Source organism: Euwallacea similis, chromosome 4 (assembly GCF_039881205.1).
Source record: "Euwallacea similis isolate ESF13 chromosome 4, ESF131.1, whole genome shotgun sequence".
In the NCBI taxonomy this organism is placed as follows: Eukaryota; Metazoa; Arthropoda; class Insecta; order Coleoptera; family Curculionidae; genus Euwallacea; species Euwallacea similis.
In genome coordinates this window covers 4,335,881-4,358,061 of record NC_089612.1, presented here as the reverse complement: position 1 = coordinate 4,358,061, position 22,181 = coordinate 4,335,881, and the positions used below count along the sequence as shown (strand labels likewise).

Below are 22,181 nucleotides of genomic sequence, written 5' to 3'. Positions count from 1 at the left end.
GAATAACTTTATGATGAAGACACAAATAGACTAATATTTTTATGAGGTTATGTTAACAGGTGCCCAAGGCTCCTGCATGCCCACATGGGGTTATTTATTTCGATCATTACTTACCGCTACATACATCTATTCAAAAACGGCGGAAGCAAAGTTGTACACCTAATACGTTACAAGCTCCTGGTGTTATGTATCAAGCTACGGTTTTATGGGAAAACAGATTGCTTCTTGATCAGTTAAAATATATAGGCTAAATGCATAAAAATTTCCGTGTGTAAATATACATGTCGGCACACGACTCTTCTGTATACACATCCTCAGGGACTTGTATCGCATAGCGGGAAAGGTGACATACATATCGCAGAAGATATGTAACACAATGAAAAACAAATCACAATTTTAGCGCACCGCAGTCAACGTGTTAAAAAATTAATAAAACACCTTATTATGTGATAAAAATCGTATTTTTTCTGTTAGATAAGTTGAAATACGGAGTCTCATAAGTAAACATAAAAGGAGAAGTAATTTGGGCGTAAATGTACAAAGCATAAAGCTGATCAATGGGAAAACCCGTATCCAATCCTTGACAGTTTGGTGAATGAAATTTAAACGGTGAGTTGAAAACAAAACGATGTCAGGCTCAAAGGACTAGGCCAAAAAGGGATATATCTCAGGAGTAGCAATTATCGTGTAAAATATGGCTTCTTTAAGGGCTCTTTCTCACACATTGCTTTCTCACAGATTTATTTCCCAATTTTATACGCCTTTTTGAATTAAACTAGGATCACTGATCCTTTTATTCTGATTACAGGCAAACGATATGGTGATGTGGCGAACCTTTGCCCTTCAGTAACTTTTTTCCAAGGAAAACAAATTTTATAAGAAAATATACGTAGTTAAGTACCTTTTCAACAAAATGAGAATTTTCCGCCCCGGAAGTGAACATTGCCATTCGTTCTTTCCGCAGCTCCACAGTTACGTTTGCCTGAGGACTGTCCAAGTAAATATTTCCCCCGGGATATCCTTACTGTAGTCGTTGAGGTAAAGCAGCGATATGTAGCTAAAAGATTCATATGCGTGCTGAGAAAAACCGACATTTCACATGCTTTTATTATATAGTCTTCCTAATTAACCAGTACCTCATCTACATGAACGTGCCAACATTCATAATGAATGCTCATACCAGTTTTTGCTGTGAGCCTCGTGAAAAACATAGTACGTGTCAGGAAAAGTTTAGTCGCATCCAATCCAAACGATTTTGCAATGGCTCTTTGGATTTTTTCCCTAAAATGTCTAAGTATGAAACATGGGGGTAACTTCAATTAAAAGGTCTTTACTGGACAGATCTGTAAATTTTCAAATCAGGGGGGGTGATAAAGTTCATTTTCATGCTTTTGTAGAAATTAATTATGTTTTCCCCATGAGATAATGCCCCAGAATGTAGGTGCATAATTGTTGCTCCTCCATTGGAACCACCCAAAAACGTACTTGTTAATTTGTAAACGTGACATTTTGATTTGCAAATGTTTTCAAGATGGTGTTATATTCTGAATATCAAGATGGCGTCTAAGTAAACTGTCGCCATTTTACGACAACTTAAAGCAAAATTGTATTGAAGATAATCCATGTGGAGCTGCTGATGTTTTAATATTATACCTTGTTTTGTCAACCACACTAAAATATCTGTTTTACGTTCTGTGATTATCCGATTACTGACAAAACGACCACATTTCCTTGGAATGTAGCCAGTGTACTGTTTTGCTTCATCCATGTAGGATTTGTCGCACTCAACGTGATGCCGTCGCCCATCATGTGTGTAATCAAATGTTGCTAAAACATTTTTTTGTTTATTCTGTGATAATAATAAATAATGAAAATATACCTAAAATTGTCTCTTTCCCACCTTTTGAGAAGTACCATACATAAATTAAGACCCCAATGATTATGATGATTCTACTAAATATTCTTTGCCCACTAAACTTTGGTAAGGGACCATATTTACTATAGGAATATGTTAAGAAAAAGGTAATAGGAAGTAATGCTTAGGTGATAAGGAGCAATTGAAACTTACTAGGAGAAACGTTTTTCCTTCAACTCGTCTTGTGCAGTTTCTTTGGGATGAAACTTCGACGTCTCCTTAGGTTTTTCCTGCCTTTTGCAGACATTTAATTCAGTGCTCATTATCCTTTATGTATGTTAAGAAAAAGTGGAAAAATAACTCCCTTTATTTTTAAATATTTAATCTCTATAAAACTATGTTTATGGAGTAAAAGAGTGCCTGCGGTCTACACGACGCGACCAGAGCAAGTGCCCTTCTTCCCTTCTTCAAAATCCCCTTTCTTTTTTACTTAAAACCTCAAAAGTGCCCGACATCGTCTGTTCTCTGTCTCCCTGACAGCTCACAAATTTTAGCATTCCAAAATGAAGGTGTAGCCTCAGCTCATAAATTAGATAAGCTCGACATAGCTACAATTATAAATTACACAAAACAGAACACTATCATTAATATCTCATCCTAAGAAAAGGGGCCCTTGTCCTTGTCACCGGGTACGGTATCGAAACATGAAGGGAATGCTCACACGTATAATACTTTAGATATAATTATTGAGCCTTTGGGCTCTCAAGAGGGACCAAGAAAATCAATATATTTTTGACTGAGGGGAAATGATCAAACTCGGTTAAATGGTGACTTCAAGATTATTATGTTGATGAATAGAGATGCTATATTTAATTGAGAAACAATTTTAATTTAAACTTTAACTGAAAGCAAAATTATCAATAAATTTCGAGGTTATGGAAATTTGTAGGTGTATTTGAAGTTGCGTGATAAACAGTAATAAAGTTGATAGGAGCAATTCAATTTTTAAGTGCAACCATTGTTCAAATGGCCCCTTCTGAGGCAAGCGAAGTTACTATAGGAGCAATTAAAATTCTTCAAATAACGTTTTAATTTTGGATGTCCCTTCTTTTATTATAAACAACCTTAAAATACACAGTAAATCACAATACAAAAAAAAGTAGTTACTCACATATTTTAGTCGATCAACTCTATTGTTGGTGAGGTTACTGAGCATAATATAATTTTTACTTTATATATATTGTATCGAATAATTTTTCCTCAAAATGGTGTCAACATAAAACACTACTTGTGTTTGGAACCTAGTCAGGCTTTTTTACAAATTTAATCCAAAATTCCCTTTTATTTGCATCCTTGGGGAAACTAAAAATATTTTTCTATGTTGATTTTCATAAAGAACACTATGGAGGGTTTGTTCACAAATACGTTTTAACACGTTGAGCACGGGTGTTAATGGCAAAAAATATATACTACGAACGGGAACTTCTTCTCCATTAACTTATTCGGATAAACCATAATTTATAAACATTATTAATTTATTGCAAAATATTATTTATTTTGTAATTTTTCAATGTTTTTTTTTCACGACAATGGTGTCTCGTCGTCTTTAAATAGTAAATTAGAACATATGGACGGTGAGGCATTGATGTGATACCAAATTTTCCAGTCAAGACTTGTTAGTTTTTGTTATTCGCGTCAAAGCCTTTATGCGAGTTATAATGTCGGTTCATCAAAACTCGTAAAGAAACACAACTTTATTCAGAACAGTTAAGTTTTCTTTGAAAGAAAACTTCTTAAAAAAAATTATTTATTTCAAAAATAAATGTTACAATTAATGGCAAGACTATATTAAATGTACTCGATGTTCTAGCAACTAAACTAACTGATAATAATAATAATCCTCCTATGCTAAATACCTGATTTTATATAATAAAAAGATGCTGAAATGTTGAATTCTGGAGCGTGTTATGTTTTATTTTGAGCTAAATATTGGTGGAATAAATGCATACACTATTTGAAAAGCAAATAATCTAAGTGGTAATACGAGTAATTCACATAATAAAAAAGACTTTTTGTTTAATATTGGCCGAAAACTTGTAATTAAAAATGCAAAAAGAAGAATTACAAGTGACTTTCCTATTCCCTGACCAATAAAAGACAAGCTCGCGGAAATATGTAATTTAGAAACATTGCAACCAGCAGCCAAATCAGTACAATCAGATTAATATTTTAATTCGTAGGCAACCATATACAGGGTTATTCACGCTATACGGCGCGGAATATTGTGGCTAAAATACGAGGCTTTCAAAAGGTTTCACTTTTGGGCTATATGGGGATCTATTGTGGCTACTTTTTAAAATTATTTTCATGTTATACAGTGTGTCCCAAAAGCCCTAAAAGTATCAAAGTTGTGTTTTTTTTAATGGAACCCTCTGTATATTATTGCATTTTTGGATTCTTCGATCAAAATAAGTGCCTGTTTTAATAAGGTTTACTATACCTAAAACTTAAGGTTTTTTAAATAATTTGAATTTTATCAAAATTTGACCTAATTTTCATGTTTTAAACACTTAAGAAGTATTTAAGTTATGCAAGTACAATTTACAGTGTAGTGTAACAATAGATCATATTTTATATTCCAATCATGATAAACTTGTCATTTTATACAGGATGTGCAAAAATTAAAACTAATCAAATAAGAACTTTAAGTGAATAACCCTGTATATTAATGATCGATATGCTCATGCCTAATAAGAGCTCCGATACTGAACCCAATCAGGATCAACTAAGACAAACAGTTACAAACGCAGAACATTCACTTTAAGACTACTTTACGCTAGCATCAATGGACTAAACCACAAGAAACATCTGATCTACAACTATATTGAGCGTAATAGCACTGATGGATGTATGTTTGTAGAAACCAAAACCAAACTAGGACAGACCCCGACATACAGAGGATGGACGTACATATGCAAAAACGGACACACTATAAACAATGTCAGAGGTGGTGCGACAGTATTGCTTAAGCCAACAGTAAAACTGGGTAAGGCAAACCCGCCCTCTCTAAACAACCGCATGAACGAATGCCTGCACTTTACCATTCCCTACTTAGACGACAAAATCTTCTTGGCATACATACACCCATCCTCGGACATAGAACAAAATATACTGACTAAGGCACGTTTATACAAATACGCAATTATTATCGGAGACCTCAACCTTAACAAAAACAAAACAAAACAACTAAAAATATTTTTAGAGAACTCGGACTTTATAAAGCAGCATACACCTCCGACATACATATCTGATGCCCCCGGAACCCAGACTCAACACCCGATGTTTTATTACATACAAGGAATCTGACAGAGAACATAAAAAATGTAGAATTGACCAACGAATTCGGGTCGGATCATCTGGTGGTGACCTTTGAAATCAATCTACGATATACGTCATATATGTCTTTGAAACATAAGAATGAAAAACTAAACTTAGACCAAACTGACATGGACAAAGTAAGATACTACATACATGACTATACAGGGTGTAACATAAGTGATGACTTTAATTTTAAGGAGTGATTCCTTGTCATATTTTAAGCAAAAATGTTCATATAAACATGTCCTAACGTGCATCACTTTCGAGATACAGGGTGTTAAAGTTGAAAAAATAAATTGCGTTTTCTTTAATAGTTTTCGACTGCTTCGAAATAATTTCATGAAATTTCGTATACAGGGGTTTATTGGGATAAAAAATTCAAATTTATAGTCGATTTAGCTGTATTTTCTAGAGGGCGCCACCAGCAACGATTTCGACCCCCTGAAATCGTTGCAACTTTTTTGTGCTACCCTGTGTGCCATTTTGGAATAGAAAAATCGATTATCTCATCTTTTCTGCTTAAAAAAGGTACACTTTATTGAAGTCGCTACGAGCAACGATTTATGAGAAAAATGCATTTAAAGTTGATGATGCATGCACATTTTCGGAGGGTCAAAATAGCTTTTCTGCCTTACCAAATTAAACAATAATTGTTACAATGCAATTTTTAATTATTAAAAATACAACTTTCTTGTCCTTTGACTTCTTTTTGCAACTCACTTAATTTTTGTGAAAATGAATAAAAGGTTTAGGACATCTAAGAAATTCTTATTGGTATTTTTAAGATTTAAAATGAAAACAAGTTTTTTTTGTGAAATAAAAAAAATCCTGTGATAAGGAAATTCCGATAATTTTTCCCATTAAAATTTACAAGATACGGTCAGTTGAAAATCGTTTAATGTGCAGATAACTATGAACTATAACGTTGAATTAACTGAAATACATTTCATTTATGGGCTTGCAGATGGAAATGCTGCAGAAGCCCGTCGAATTTACCAGGAACGATTTCCTAATAAACCAATTCCATCAGAAAGAACTTTCATAAGACTCCATGCCAGATTGTGCGAAACCGGATCTTTAAATGTTCACGCTGAACGTCTTGGTAGACCGAGGACAATAATGACACCACAACTAGAGCAAGCAATCCTGCAAGAAGTGGAAAACAATCCGTCAATTAGTACGCGAAGATTATCTCTACAGTTTAACATCAGTCACCAAAGTGTTTGGAGGGTTTTGCACGCAAATTTACTTTATCCATACCACATTCAAAGGGTACAACCACTGTTGCCAAGAGATTTTCCTGCACGATTAGATTATTGTCGATGGTTTCTTCAAAAAACTATGCAGAATCCCAACTTTTCGTGTGAAATTCTATTCACAGATGAGGCAAGTTTTTCACGAGATGCCATCAGAAACTTTCACAATAATCATTTTTGGGACCATGAAAATCCCCATGCCATTGAAGAAAGTGGATTTCAGCAACAGTTTTCGGTGAATATCTGGGCTGGAGTTCTTGGTGATCATCTTATCGGACCGCATTTTCTTCCTCCTCGACTAAATGGTGAAACTTACAGACAGTTTCTTGATGAAACATTACCTGGTTTGTTAGAAGATGTACCACTAGCAACAAGAAATACCATGTGGTTTATGCACGATGGTGCACCTGCTCATTTCAGTCTTGCTGCTCGCCAACATCTTAATGACATTTTTGCTCAGCGATGGATAGGTCGGGGAGGACCTCAGCCATGGCCAGCACGATCTCCAGACCTGAATCCTCTGGACTATTTCTTTTGGGGATATCTAAAATCGCTTGTTTATGCAACGGTAGTTGTAGATGAAAATGATTTAAGAAACAGAATTGTAAATTATTGTAATGTCATACGCGACACTTCAGGAATTTTCGAACGAGCGCGACAGTCGATGAGAAGAAGACTAGATGCTTGTATTAACACTCGCGGTTCTCATTTTGAGCATTTGATTTAAATAAAGCTGTTTTGACCCTCCGAAAATGTGCATGCATCATCAACTTTAAATGCATTTTTCTCATAAATCGTTGCTCGTAGCGACTTCAATAAAGTGTACCTTTTTTAAGCAGAAAAGATGAGATAATCGATTTTTCTATTCCAAAATGGCACACAGGGTAGCACAAAAAAGTTGCAACGATTTCAGGGGGTCGAAATCGTTGCTGGTGGCGCCCTCTAGAAAATACAGCTAAATCGACTATAAATTTGAATTTTTTATCCCAATAAACCCCTGTATACGAAATTTCATGAAATTATTTCGAAGCAGTCGAAAACTATTAAAGAAAACGCAATTTATTTTTTCAACTTTAACACCCTGTATCTCGAAAGTGATGCACGTTAGGACATGTTTATATGAACATTTTTGCTTAAAATATGACAAGGAATCACTCCTTAAAATTAAAGTCATCACTTATGTTACACCCTGTATAGACACACTCCACCTCCCTAGAAAACATACAACAACTATCATCAGCAATAGAAACATTTACACCCCGAATAAAGAACTGCTTTTACCAACACACATTACCCAAATTAATTCTAAGACTGATTAAATGTAAAAGAGAACTATATCGGCTATACACACGTACACAACAAGATGAACTAAAGGTAAAACTCAACAACCTCAACAGGAATATAAAGACCCTGATAGGACAATACAAACAAGACAAATGGTTAGAAGCATGCCAGGAAATCGAGAACGATCAAAGAAAATCGCACTGGAATTTTTTTTTTAAATATCATGTTATAAAAAAGCAAATATTATCAGTACAATCAACGAGAACGGGACATAACTATACACGGACAAAAACAAAGCCGATGCATTCGCCAGACATTTTCAGGGAACCTTTGGCGTCTCCTCAAACCCTAATTATGATGAAGACAACTGGAATATGGTGAATAACTGGTATCACGATTACGTTAACAATATATCGGAATGCACATGCAAACTAATTACACGCACTGAATACAACGATGCACTAGAACATATGAAAAATACGGCACCGGGAAGAGACAAAATAAAAAGTAAAATCTTAAAATGTCTAACCCCAGAAACACATGAAACGATACTTAACCAACTAAACAAATGTATGGAATACCACACAATTCCAGAAACATGGAAGAATGGCATAATAGTGCCAATTCCGAAAAAAGAAATGGACAATTTACAAATATGAAATTATAGACCCATAACTCTACTCCCGATACTAAGCAAACTCTTTGAACAGATATTAAAAAATAAATTACAGGAACTAATTGGACAACATATACCCATATATCAATTTGGATTCAAACGCAAACACTCAACGATCCACCCACTGTTTGTCCTGACGAACAACATACAGACAACACATCTAAACGGAGACAAGACAGCAAGCCCATTTATGGACATCAACAAGGCCTTCGACAGCGTCTGGCATAGGGGTTTACTATACAAACTAAACCAACTTCAAACACCAAAATACCTAATTCTTATCATCAAAAACCTGCTTGAAAACCAACAACTGGAAGTACGAATCGACGATACTCTATCTTTCCCCTTCTTCCCCGAGCAAGGACTCCCTTAGAGGTCCCCGCTCTCACCATTCCTATATAATATATACTGCCACGATATATACAATCACAACTTACATGATAAAAAACACATAGACCACATAGTACATACTACAATACGCCGACGACACAGTGCTTGTAGTACACGACAGAACGACAAATAAAGCCGTTGAAAAACTTCAGACATTAACGAACGACACCATGAAATGGTTCTACAAATGGAGACTAGCACCAAATGCCACGAAAAACCAGCTATTATTGACACACCACCAAATTAAAGAAAGCTTCCCTACAATTATATCAGATGGTCACATAACGATATCAAAACAAAACATAAAATACCTAGGAATAACACTAACACTAGCCACTGTGTGTGGGAAAATCCTTGGGCCACGTAAGTAAGGAACTTTAAATATGGAATAGTGTATATATACTATATATTCATTAGTGTAAATAGGTATTGGATATAAGTGTTGAAATATAATTGGTAGAACTCGTGCGTTCCCGGTGCCTATCGTGCCTGGGATGCACATAGAAACATTGTAAATAAACAAACAATCGACGATCGTAAAGTAAATAAATTAATAGAGAGCGTGCCATTAGAGACATTGCGCAGTTTTGAAAATTTTGCCGGGACTGTCATGAAAAAAAAATGGCGGAAAAAGAGGACTCTCCTCCACGTGTTGGGAAACCAGCGCTGGGGAGAGTGGCCTCACCTCCGTGGTCAAGTCTGGAGACACCGGTGATGGCGGTTGAGTCACCTAGTAAGTGTTCTGTCATTGATCTCTGCTGGGATGAAAGTCGTGGAAAATCAGTAAAGAAGAGGAAACGAGTTGAAAGCCAGGCTTCCCCGAGGTGTGAAACATCTGCGGTACCACCCTGGGAAAATTCCTGTGAGGCTGATGAAGCTAAATTAATTAAGATAAGAAATACAATCAAGGAGATGGACAGAATCATTAGGGATGTGGCAAGGATGACGTCCAACAGTTTGAAAATTAAAAAAGAGTTAAAGGAGGGGATTACTTCATTACGATCGATGTCGAGTCTCCTAAACACTGACGAATTGATGGGGATCCTGACTCCTGCAGTTACTTCTCGGCAAATCATTGCCGAGGATACAAAGGAGGAAAAAAAAATTACCGGACCGTTGCTGTTCAAACAGAAGAATCCGAGGCAGTTAAGGAAGCTAGGGTAGTGACAGAAAAAGTTGAAAATACGATGACTTTGGAGGCCACCCCGGAAGAAATGTACGAGATGATCAGTCTTGGATGGCCGAGTGAGTGTTACAGGAAAACTGGATTGGAAAAAGGTAGTATTATGGAACAAGAGACCCATGACTTGGTAATCGTGGTGGAGTCGACTTACGAAAATAATAAGCTATTACACGAATTAGCTGAAGGCAATTCACAAATGGGAAAAGTCCTGAAGGAAGACAAATTGACTATTAACAAAGTACACCTGTTATTACAGCACGATGTCTTTATCACGGAAGATGAGCAAGAAAGTTTGGACTTGGACCACCATACCTACCTGGTTAAAATAAAACCTGGGCTTGTCGGTTTAGAAAAATTTATGGCAATCCGGGAAACCCTGATCAAAGTTAGGGAGATGGCAATTAATCACAACCGTAAACGTCTAGCTGTAGCGACGACGTCGTCCGACACTGCTGTGTTGGTACGACAAACTCTAGAATATGTATATAAAGACGTCTCGGTCGTAGAAATTAAGATGTATGGTACACCTACAAAAAAGAAATACTTACCTATTATAGAGGCGGTAAAGCGCGATGTTCCTTCGGAGGTAGAACCTATGGAAACGGACCAGTGGAAAACTGTGAATAGAAAGAAGACAAACTCGATAAAAATGAAACTAAAAGAGGGGGAAAGTAGCTATGCAAACATGGTGAAAACTCTAAAAAAGAATATCGATACTGAAAAGTTGGGAATCAAAGTAAAAGGTCTGATCAAGACGAAAGAGGGATGCCTACAAGTAAATTTTGTCGGTAAGGAAGAGGATAGGGAGAACTTTATGGATGCTATCAAACAAAACGTGAGTGATGTGGCTGAGCCTGAGTGGGTACGACAAACAAAGACCATCTTTGTGAAGGACTTGGATGAAACCACGGATGTCGAGGAAATACAGGAAGCCATACAGGAAATTGGTGGAAAAAGGAAAGAAGTTAGGGTGAGCATTGCCTCTAAGATAAATAGAGCCAGCCAAAAACATGCATTTGTAACCACTACCGTGGATTTGGCAAATCAAATTTTAACAGCTGGTTATTTGAGGATCGGCTGGATCAAATGCAGAGTGGAAGAAGCGGACGCTCCGTTACGTTGTTTCAACTGTAGCAGGTACGGGCACTCTGCAAAAATATGTAAGATCAAGGAGACGATGGACGGAAAATGCCTAAACTGCTGTGAATCGGGGCATCTTGCAAAAGACTGTAAGAACGAGGTAAAATGTTACGTGTGTACGACCAATCGTGAACATAGGGCGCAAAGTATGAACTGTCCTGCTTACAAAACGGCAGTTCATAATTGGCGGAGGACACTAAAGGTGGAGAAGAAATCGGTCCATTAAATAACATGCACGCTGTAGAAACAGCAGCTGGAAGAGCACGAGATGGCAGGCTAAATGTGGTACAACTTAACTTTAACAGGTGTCGAGCTGCATATGTGATTATGAGGAAGACCATTGAGGAGGAAAATATAGACGTCATAATTGGCTGTGAGCAGAATCAAAAGCTGCAGGTCCGCAGTTATACTGATAGGAATCAAGATTGTTTTGTTGAGTTAATCAAAGATTTCAAAGTTTTGAGTTACTTTTCTGGAATTGGTTTCGTTTATGTTGTTCTAACCGATCTGGTCATTTTTTCTAGTTACTTTTCTCCTAACGGACGAACTGCGGACTTTGAGCTATTATTGGAAGAGGTAGGGAATCATATAAATAGATGGAGAAGTAAATCTGTCATTGTGGGAGGTGACTGGAACGCCAAAACAGTAGCTCTGGGCTCGTCTGAGACGAACGGTAGGGGCAGGATGTTCGAAAACTGGCTTGCGTCGACCGGACTCCTTGTGTTTAACGTCGGTATTGTAGCGACATTTGCGAGGTCAACCGGACGGTCGATAATCGATTTCACTATAGGAAATTTAAACATGCAAAATCGAATAGTCGAGTGGAAGGTGGATGAGGAATCGGAAAATTACAGCGATCATAGAACAATCAAATACCGCATAACCTGTGGGACGGAAAAATCTGAAAAATTACAAAGGAGTAGATGTCCCTGGAAATTAACGGTAAAGAACGGGGTTAATTTTGAAAAAGAATTGGCCACGTTGTTCGACAAGTACCAAGGAGAGTCGGTCGAAGAGACCGTGGGTAAGATCAGAAGTTTGTGTAACAAGCACCTACAAACAGCAAGGGCCGGAAAGCCACCGGTTTACTGGTGGAATGAGTCCATAAAGTAAAAGAGGAAGGAGTGTGTGAAATGCAGAAGAAAAATCACGAGAGAAAATCGTAGGGGAGGAGCATGCGCTGAAAGTCTAGTTGCAGCTTACAAGAAATCAAAAAAAGAGCTGAAATTGGAAATATGGAAAAGTAGAGCTGAAAGCTGGAAAAACTTGTGCGCGGAACTCGAGGAAAATGTCTGGGGTAGGGCCTATCATATACTAATCAAAAGAGTCAAGGTGGGTACCTATCACAAACCTAGCGAGGAGGTGGTCGTGGAACAAGTTAAAAAGCTATTCCCGTTGAGACCCGATATAGCTTGGGAGCCAGATCTCGTTACGAACTGTCCGGATATCGAGACGCGCGAAATGGGCGCTGCTTTGGAGAAAATGAAGTCAAAAAAAGCACCAGGACCTGACGGAATTACAACGGAGATCTATGAAAGATGTTTGAAGATGCACGGGTCATATTTCCGAAATTTCTACAATGAGTTCTTCAAAAATGGAATTTTTCCTGATGCTTGGAAAATTGCCAAGCTGTCGTTAATTGAAAAACCAAAAAAAAGAAAGGAGGACCCAGTTGCGTACCGACCGATATGCTTAATTGACACGGCGGGTAAGTTCTATGAAAGAATCATTGTGGGAAGACTGGAAAAGGAACTCGAAGACAGGAACCTAATCTCAAAAAATCAATTTGGATTTAGGAAAAAAAAATCTACGGTCGATGCTCTACAACGCGTCAAAGATATTACGCAAGAAATTAAATTAAAAGCTGTCAAAGACCAAGACTTTTGCACAATGATCTGTATTGATATTGAAAACGCTTTCAACACTGCCCCATGGGACGGCATTATCATGGCCATGAAGAGGAAAGGTATTAGTTCTTACCTAATAAAGTTAGTGAAATCGTACCTGGAAAACAGGAAAATTATAGTGGAGAACGGCGATACTTACTCTATGAAATGCGGAGTTCCGCAGGGATCGGTTCTCGGGCCGGCTCTCTGGAACATATTCTATGATGAGGTACTAGAGCTGGTGGTGCCTTCGGGGGTGGATCTGGTGGCTTACGCCGATGATTTGTCGGTAGTCGTAAGGGCAAAAACTCGACGGAAACTGAAACAGACGACAAGCACGGTGGTCCAAACTATAATGGACAAAATCCAAAGTATGGGTTTGAGAGTCGCCAAACAGAAAACTGAGGTCGTACTCCTGGTAGGCCGACGAAAAATCAGGTCGATGCAGCTGTTGCTGGACGGAAATAAAATTCTCAACCAAGAGAGTGTAAAACTCCTTGGTGTCTATCTACAGAGAAACATGAGATGGGGCACGCATGTGCAAAAAATGTATGAAAAGGCCAGTGGGATGACAAACACCATCCTAAGACTGATGCCCAGAATTGGTGGTTGTACTTCCCTTAAACGGAAAGTCCTCGCTAGCGCAGTAATTTCGGTGACTTTATACGCAGCTCCTATATGGGTCGAAGCCTGTAAATTTAATGTACATAGAACGAAACTAACTAGGATTAATAGAAGGTTATCAATAGGGATAATTTTTGGATACCGGACGATCTCATCAGAGGCGGCGCAAGTGCTTGCGAGCATGCCTCCACTTGAGTTATTAATACAGGAAAGAGATTGGATATACAGGGAAGGCGAAGAAGTAAAACGCGAAGCGAGGGAGCAGGTCCTCAGGATTTGGCAAAATCAATGGGACAATTATCAGGGTTTTAGTAAAATTTTTGTTAAAGATGTCAGGATGTGGACAAACAGGAAGTATGGCAGTTTAAATTTTTACGTCACGCAGGCAATCAGCGGCCATGGTGTGTTCTGCAGCTATTTAAACAGAATCGGGAAAATGAACGACGAGAAATGTTGGTTTTGCGAAGAAGCTGATACGCCGGAACACACCGTGTTTGATTGTGTCGAATTCCAGGAAATCAGAAGGGTAACTCGAGAGAAATGCTGTATGGAAATCAATAAGGAAAATGTGGCTGGACTGCTATTGCGGGATGAAATTACGTGGAATAATATTTTACAAATGTTGGAAAAGATTATGCGCCTTAAAGAAAAGGAACTACGACGACGGGAGATTGAGAGAATGGCCTCTCAAGTACCCGGAAGGAGGGGGGACTAAACGTCTAGGAGCCTGCCACCCGCTCGATGAAATGTCTGATCGACGGTACCGGGCGGGACTTGAACAATGGCAGAGGGAGGACAGGGGGTTTAGTCGGTCGGCACTCACTAAAAAGATGATGCCAACCCAACACTAAGAGGGCGCCCTCGAACGCTTTACGCCAATCCCTCGAAGTCTGCATGCAGATTCCCCTAAACCTCATAAAAAAAAAAAAAAAAAAAAAAAAAAAACACTAGCCAAAAATTAAAATTTACAAAACATGTATAAAACATAAGAACAGAAATCACTAAAAGGATAAAGCACTTCAGAACACTTACGTACAAAGACAAAGGAATCGGCACCAAAACCACCGTTAAGATACATAACAATCAATTTGCAGACCACTACTAGACTATGGACATATACTGAGGGCAAATGCTTCAATCAAGACAAAAAAACATATACAAACAACAGAACAAATTACACTGAGGCTAATAACAAAGATCAAACACCCCAGGAACTCCCTACACAATCCGCCCAATAAACTCCTATACGAACGAACACAAATGACTAAAATTACGGAAAGACTATTACAACTACAAACTAAATGGAAAAACAATCCTATCAACTGGACGATACTTAACCCGCTTTGCATAGAAAGACAGTCGAAACAATTCCGATATCTCTCCCCTCCTACAACCCTGTTGGAGCATTACTCCAGCTAAAAAAAGGTTCACCTTCTTCTACTACTCCTAACACCGCTCCCTGAACTAAACATTTCAAGAACAACACTGTGAAATGGATACATATAATTATATCATATAGTATATGTCGGAGTAACTTGAGAAGTATTCTCCATTTTTTTGTATTTTGTATATTGCTTCTTTTTATTAACAGAAAAAGAAAGATTGAAGAGACAGACAAACCAGTTCACTATTTCACGACCGCTCTTCTTCCCATCAATCTATTAACTGCCCGTTCTTTGTCCCTCTTCTCTTAACTTTCCCAGTTCTGGTGAGTCCTTCAGAACCGTGGGAAAAGTACCTTAGTCCCTATTACAAAGGAACCAATAGTTTAGTGTCACCCAAATAATTAGCACAAATGGCCACTTAAGCGCGCCGTGGCAATAGTGACCTCGTTCGACAGTGCCTTGTCTTCAGATGGCCCTGTCAGCCTGCTCTTCATCTTATTGTCTATCCTAATGTTACTTTTATACATCTTAAAAACTAATAAATCTCCGACATATATATTAGAGATATTGTAACTTGGCAGAAAAACCAATCGGTCGATAGCCTGTTTCTAACGAAATTAAGATTGTATATATAGGGTGTCCCAGAATGAGGGGGTCAACGCTTAACCACATATTCCTTGGTCAAAAATATATCTATTCATGGTGATATACTTATATACGAAATTGTCTCCTTCTGGAGATACAAGCTCTTAAAGTCTCACTTTTTTTTTTTAGTTTTGCAGATAAGTCGGAAATGGCTAGATAGATTGCTACGAATTTGGTGTATAATCTTTCTACTTCTCGGGGCATATTCCACGGGGCTTATTATGGTAAAACCATCAGGGGTAGTGGTCAATTGCTACAAGATTGAATGTTAAATACACCAGAACTTTTTTATTCGTTCATGCAGAATTTTTTTATTTTTTTAATATGAAATTTAGTTATACCTCTGCCAGTAGGTTATTTCTAGTATCTTCTTCCATTTTGCTTCCATACTTTATCCTAGGTTTTTCAAAAGCACCAAACTCAGCTAAATATTCGTCCAAAGTTTTAAATAATGTTCTATGCGGCTGTTGTCTTTCCGGATATAACTCAAAATACATTTGAGCTGTTTTCGTACTGTTCCTATCAAATTTGTAATAAAGTCTTAACATATCTCGTTTTTCTTCACTTCGGAAACTCATTTTCATTGGAAATCTGCCCACGCTCTAAATTCGTTTGAGAAGTTCTGTCATATAGCGCGAACAAAAGAAAGTCTTTCGATGGAGTCAAGGCCAACTATGTAATATTTCTTTTTATTTAAATATTTCGGCTTTTAAAAAAGTAAATTATAAGAAGTTCTATATCAATGAATTCAAAATGAAACGTACTATTTTTTTGTCGAAAAATCCAATATGGCGCCCATAAGAAAAAATAAAGTTGATGATGGTAGCCGAAAGACGAAACGTCGGATCGCAAATTTGAATATGTCATTGTGTAGCTGAGAAAAAGTGGCAATGAAAATGTGCTTACGGATTTAACCTTTCTTGTCAAATAACGCTAAAAATAAATAAAAATAAATTCTCCAATTTTTAGTTTTTCTCGGATATCTTCAGAAGTACTCGGAAAATTAAAATTTTGAAAACGGTATTCGATCAAGCACTAGATTGCGCAACTTTGCCCCCATTTAAACTTTTTCGTATCTCCTCTAGTTTCCGAGATCCCAATGGTGAGGGTCGAATTTGAAATACCCTGTATATGTGAGCTTTCATAAAGAAAGTGATACGGGGTTGGTTATTAATTCATTTAAGGCAAGAGCAATAAACCTGTTATGTTACAAGGATGGTGCTACGTCTTATCCTTGGGCATATGTGCTATGTCACAGACACCTATGAGTGCCCATTGGAGATTGACTAAACTTGTACTAGTTACAGTAGATCGTTACCTTATAAGATAAAGAGGGTCTATTTATCATATGGGGGTGTGAAGAGAATGAGTAAGGGATGTAAGCGTGGGAAGAATGTGGAAGGTTTAGCGATTATTTTTTTGAAGATAAACAGATGCGCGGGGATGACTCCGACACCTTGTATGGGGGGGCATTCTATTCCCAATCTTGGTCGAATAAAGAAGTTTTGCTTAAATTTGTGTTTTTTTAAATTTTTTTTTCCTAAGAAGGAAATATTTTTCTTACATATAAATTAAATTAAATTAATCAGATAATAATTTATTTGTAGTATTTGCCCTAGAAGGAAAAATAAAAGAACAAAAGTTATTTACAACACATGCAACGTTCCTATCTGCAGAAAACACACGGTACCAACGTGCACAAGGTGCAGAGGATAGGAACCAGCTGAAAACGACTGAATACTGGACCACATGATACATTATTATTATTGTTAACACTTTTCAACTTTCACTTTTTTTCTGAAACACTTACTTATGTTATATTTTGAGATAATTTTTCTTTAGTGTTTCTCAAGAGAAAATAATGTTTCTATTTTTAATTAAGTCAGTAGGTTTTTAGTTTCTTAATTCTTTTCATTTATACATTCAACTTTACGTTTATAATTTTTTATGAACTCATGTTTCATATTTAAAAGTTCAAAATCCAAAAATGTTGATTTAAATAAGGTGGTTAAATTATTTAATATAAAAATACACTATACTCCATGATATGTTATTTCTTAAAATAATTTCTGTACTATAAAATGTTTAATTGGAAAATGTTGTAATTCAATCCTAAATTCCCAATATTGATCTACTATACGGCAATATGCTAACGAGGCATGCAATCGAATCGTGTTGAAATCTCGAGAATACGCCTGGCGTGTTCTTGCTTCATATGCTACCTAAAAAAGGATAGCAGTATTATCTATAATAAACAGTATTCTGTTTTAAATAAAACCAATGTTAAAAGAAATTTTTACTATAATTTAGATTCCTTATTGTATTTTTATCACTTATAACACATGTGAGCAAATTACCGTAGAGAGTGTACTCGTGTACAAAAAGGGGTGCGTGTAATGACATATTAATTATGACACTAGTCAGAGTTCCGTACAGAAATTGTTAAAAAACGAGGGTTATCACCCCTATAAAGTGTATATTGTTCGGGAACTTCTTGAGAATGAACACGATAGAAGATTAAAATTTTGTGAAGAAATGATGGCAAGATGTAATGATAAAAATTCCTTGCATTATCCTCTCTGATGAAGCTACGTTTTGTTTAAATCATACTGTTAACAGATAGAATTATCGATTTTGGTCCCCTGAAAATCCACACACAATACACGAAGGACATACACAATATGCCCAAAAAGTCAATGTGTCGGCTAGCATAATTACTAACAGAATTTTAGGACCCTATTTTTTCGACGAAAACCTTACTGCTCAGTGATACTTAAATTTCCTGTCATTGGAATTGATAACTAAGTTAGTCAAGTAAGGGAAAAACTCAAATTACGAAGTCCTAGAAGGGATCTAACTAAACTCAGTGACGACGAATTTCGAAGATTAAGCACGCAACTTGGAACTTCCTAAAATTCCCGAAGACCTTGGCCGGAACCAGAAAAGCCACTTTGGTCAACTTTTTTTGAAAAGCCATATGAAAAGCTCTGTTTTTCAAGAATAACGTGGGTCTTTCTAGACTAAATGGTAACGGAATTTATTCATTGAAATCGTGAAGTCGGGAAAACTAACCAGAAAGCACTTCGGTCAGAAACGATTAGTTCGTTACGAAATATGCTCAAATCGACCGATTTGGCCAAAATAAGCCAGAAACGGTAAAAAATGGACAAATTGCACGAGTTACCATGTGGGATTCTACGACACAGGAAATAAATGCTCACATTGAATTATTTTATTATAAATAGAATAGCGAGGATTTATGCGGGCATTATTGTGGTCGAAGACAGTACCTAGTATTACTTTAAGATATTTTTTGAAACATTTGTGAAATAAATTATTTGTAAAAACGTCTCCCGTCGTTGTGAAAATATAAGTTGTGCCAAAATGATAAAATAGGCAGAAACGAGCGAATTCGGTCAGTAACGATCGTTTCATCACGGAATTTGCTCAAATCGTCCGATTTTGACGAATTTCGGCCACATCTGGTAAAACTGGATTCAAATTGAACCAAATTGAGGAAAACGTGCTACAATGATAAAATGGGCAGAAACGAGCGAATTCGGTCAGTAACGATCGTTTCATCACGGAATTTGCTCAAATCGTCCGATTTTGACGAATTTCGGCCACATCTGGTAAAACTGGATTCAAATTGAACCAAATTGAGGAAAACGTGCGAAAATTATAAAATAGGCAGAAACGAGCGAAATTGGTCAGAAACGATCGTTTCATCACGGAATTTGCTCAAATCGTCCGATTTTGACGAATTTCGGCCGAATCTGGTAAAACTGCATTCAAATTGAATCAAATTGATGAAAACGTTCCAAAATGATAAAATAGGCAACAACTAGTGAAATCGGTCAGAAACGATCGTTTCATCACGGAATTTCCTCAAATCGTCCGATTTTGACGGATTTCGGCCAAATCTGTCTATTTTGGTTTCAAATTGAACTAAATTGATGAAAACGTGCCAAAATGATAAAATAGGCAGAAACTAGCGAAATCGGTCAGAAACAATCGTTTCATCACTGAATTTGCTAAAATCGTCCGATTTTGACAAATATCGGCCAAATCTGGTAAATCTGGATTCAACTTGAATCAAATTGGTGAAAACGTTCCAAAATGATAAAATAGGCAAAAACGAGCGAAATCGGTCAGAAACCACCGTTTCATCACGGAATTTGCTCAAATCGTCCGATTTTGAAGAATTTCGGCCAAATCTGTCTATTTTGGCTTCCAATTGCACCAAATTGATGAAAACGTGCCAAAATGATAAAATAGGCAGAAACGAGCGAAATCGGTCAGAAACGATCGTTTCATCACGGAATTTGCTCAAATCGTCCGATTTTGACGAATTTCGGCCGAATCTGGTAAAACTGCATTCAAATTGAATCAAATTGATGAAAACGTTCCAAAATGATAAAATAGGCAACAACTAGTGAAATCGGTCAGTAACGATCGTTTCATCACGGAATTTGCTCAAATCGTCTGATTTTGACGAATTTCGGCCAAATCTGTCTATTTCGGCTTCAAATTGAACCAAATTGATGAAAACGTGCGAAAATGATAAAACAGGCAGAAACGAGCGAAATCGGTCAGAAACGATCGTTTCATCACGGAATTTGCTCAAATCGTCCGATTTTGACGAATTTCGGCCAAATCTGGTAAAACTGGATTCAAACTGATTCAAATTGATGAAAACGTGCGAAAATTATAAAATAGGCAGAAACGAGCGAAATCGGTCAGTAACGATCGTTTCATCACGGAATTTGCTCAAATCGTCCTATTTTGACGAATTTCGGCCAAATCTGTTAAAATTGGATTCAAATTGAACCAAATTGATGAAAACGTGCCAAAATGATAAAATAGGCACAAACGAGCGAAATCGGTCAGAAGCGATCGTTTCATCACGGAATTTGCTCAAATCGTCCGATTTTGACGAATTTCGGCCAAATCTGGTAAAACTGGATTCAAATTGAACCCAATTGATTAAAACGTGCGAAAATGATAAAATAGGCAGAAACGAGCGAAATCGATCAGTAACGATCGTTTCATCACGGAATTTGCTCAAATCGTCCTATTTTGACGAATTTCGGCCAAATCTGGATTCAAATTGAACCAAATTGATGAAAACGTGCGAAAATGATAAAATAGGCACAAACGAGTGAAATCGGTCAGAAGCGATCGTTTCATCACGGAATTTTCTCAAATCGTCCGATTTTGACGAATTTCGGCCAAATCTGGTAAAACTGGATTCAAATTGAACCCAATTGATTAAAACGTGCGAAAATGATAAAATAGGCAGAAACGAGCAAAATCGGTCAGAAACGATCGTTTCATCACGGAATTTGCTCAAATCGACCGATATTGACGAATTTCGGCCAAATCTGTCTATTTCGGCTTCAAATTGAACCAAATTGATGAAAACGTGCCAAAATGATAAAATAGGCAGAAACGAGCGAAATCGATCAGTAACGATCGTTTCATCACGGAATTTGCTCAAATCGTCCTATTTTGACGAATTTCGGCCAAATCTGGTAAAACTGGATTCAAATTGAACCAAATTGATGAAAACGTGCCAAAATGATAAAATAGGCAGAAACGAGCGAAATCGGTCAGTAACGATCGTTTCATCACGGAATTTGCTCAAATCGTCCGATTTTGACGAATTTCGGCCAAATCTGGTAAAACTGGATTCAAATTGAACCTAATTGATGAAAACGTGCCAAAATGATAAAATAGGCAGAAACGAGCAAAATCGGTCAGAAACGATCGTTTCATCACGGAATTTGCTCAAATCGTCCTATTTTGACGAATTTCGGCCAAATCTGTCTATTTTGGCTTCAAATTAAACCAAATTGAGGAAAACGTGCCACTATGATAAAATAGGCAGAAACGAGCGAAATCGATCAGTAACGATCGTTTCATCACGGAATTTGCTCAAATCGTCCGATTTTGACGAATTTCGGCCAAATCTGGTAAAACTGGATTCAAATTGAACCAAATTGATGAAAACGTGCCAAAATGATAAAATAGGCAGAAACGAGCGAAATCGGTCAGTAACGATCGTTTCATCACGGAATTTGCTCAAATCGTCCTATTTTGACGAATTTCGGCCAAATCTGGTAAAATTGGATTCAAATTGAACCAAATTGATGAAAACGTGCCAAAATGATAAAATAGGCAGAAACGAGCAAAATCGGTCAGAAACGATCGTTTCATCACGGAATTTGCTCAAATCGTCCGATTTTGACGAATTTCGGCCAAATCTGTCTATTTCGGCTTCAAATTGAACCAAATTGATGAAAACGTACGAAAATGATAAAATAGGCACAAACGAGCGAAATCGGTCAGAAGCGATCGTTTCATCACGGAATTTGCTCAAATCGTCCGATTTTGACGAATTTCGGCCAAATCTGTCTATTTTGGCTTCAAATTAAACCAAATTGAGGAAAACGTGCCACTATGATAAAATAGGCAGA

The 22,181-nt window shown here is 37.2% G+C and overlaps 1 pseudogene; it reads right to left on the bottom strand.

Annotated features, from left to right (window-relative positions):
- Positions 1 to 753: 753 nt before the first annotated feature.
- LOC136408019 (2-oxoglutarate and iron-dependent oxygenase domain-containing protein 3-like) lies at positions 754 to 2,039 on the bottom strand (annotated as a pseudogene).
- Between the last annotated feature and the right edge of the window lie 20,142 nt (positions 2,040 to 22,181).